Below are 1,257 nucleotides of genomic sequence, written 5' to 3' on the forward strand. Positions count from 1 at the left end.
CATTGCTGCCCTGGCGGCTCAGCACGGTGCCCTCTGCTTCTCGGCAGCACACGTGTTGTGAAGTCTTGGGCCGGTGCCTGATTGGTGAGCCTCGCAGGCCCGGGCTGCACGGGAATGAGAGACCATGGGGGGCTGGTATTCTGGTGTCTGTAGAGGACAGGGGTCCCCGGGATCGGGGACTGAGTGGGCAAAGCAGTGAGGCAGAACAGCGGCCCAGGCCTGTCTTCCGTGTCCCACTCCATCATTTCCTCCGAGCTAGCGCAGGGGGAGACCACCTGCCCGGGCTCTCGCCTCGATTTCTTATCTCTAGTTGGCCGTAAACTTGAGGATAGGGAACTACGACTACTTCACTTATTATTGGACCCCTAGGTTCCAGGCAGTTGCAGGCACATCACCGGTCCCCATGATGCATGGATCTGTCTCTCGGCCCAGGACTAGGTGGGCGAATGAGGTGCTCACTGCAGAGCAAAGTTCCAGGGGGCACCAAAAATCCAGTGATCAGGATAAGTAATCTATCCATCTATCTATTATCTATTATCTATCTATCTATCTATCTACCGTATCTATCTATCTATCTATCTATCTATCTATCTATCTATCTATCTATCTCCTCACCCAAGGGTTTTTCCCCATTGATTTTTAGAGAGAAGGAAAGAGAGAGAGAAATACCAATGTGAGAGAAACACATCGATTGGTTGCCTTTGGTCCGCAGGCTGATGTTCAATCCACTGAGCCAAACCGGCTGAGGCAAGATAAATAATATTTTAATGCAACTTTTCCTTCCTCCTCCCGCCTGCCTTCCTATGCCAATGCCCCGAGCTGGGAGCTGGGAAGCCCCCGGGGATGGGAGAGCAACAAAAGTGATCCACTGGGCTCCCTCTTCCTGCGAACAGCAAAAGCATGGGCAAAGAGGTTGGTGAAGGAAAAGTGGAGGTGCCAGGGATTGAACCCGGGACCTCGTACATGCGAAGCACACGCTCTACCACTGAGCTACACCCCCAACGCCAACATTTCTCCACATACAAGTCAATGCAAAGGTTCTGCAACGAGCCAAGTCTCAAATTACAATGAAAGCCGGCCTCCATCCTGGCACCCGCACAAGGCCTCTCTGGCCCCTCCCTGCTCTTGACCCTGCCACTGCTTCCATTTAAATAAAGTAGAAACATCTTTATTTAGACTTGTGTGCCCGAGGCAGGCGCTCCACCGGCCTCACGCCGGCCCCTGCCCTGTTGGCCTGGCTCCGTCATCACTGTTCTT

General features: G+C 53.2%; 1 non-coding gene across 1 annotated transcript; it reads right to left on the minus strand.

Moving 5' to 3' along the window:
* Positions 1-928: 928 nt before the first annotated feature.
* On the minus strand, positions 929-1,000 carry TRNAA-CGC. Its single transcript has one exon. It is a non-coding gene; the product is annotated as a tRNA-Ala (tRNA).
* Between the last annotated feature and the right edge of the window lie 257 nt (positions 1,001-1,257).

This window comes from Pipistrellus kuhlii, unplaced genomic scaffold, assembly GCF_014108245.1.
Source record: "Pipistrellus kuhlii isolate mPipKuh1 unplaced genomic scaffold, mPipKuh1.p scaffold_m20_p_3, whole genome shotgun sequence".
Classification (NCBI taxonomy): domain Eukaryota; kingdom Metazoa; phylum Chordata; class Mammalia; order Chiroptera; family Vespertilionidae; genus Pipistrellus; species Pipistrellus kuhlii.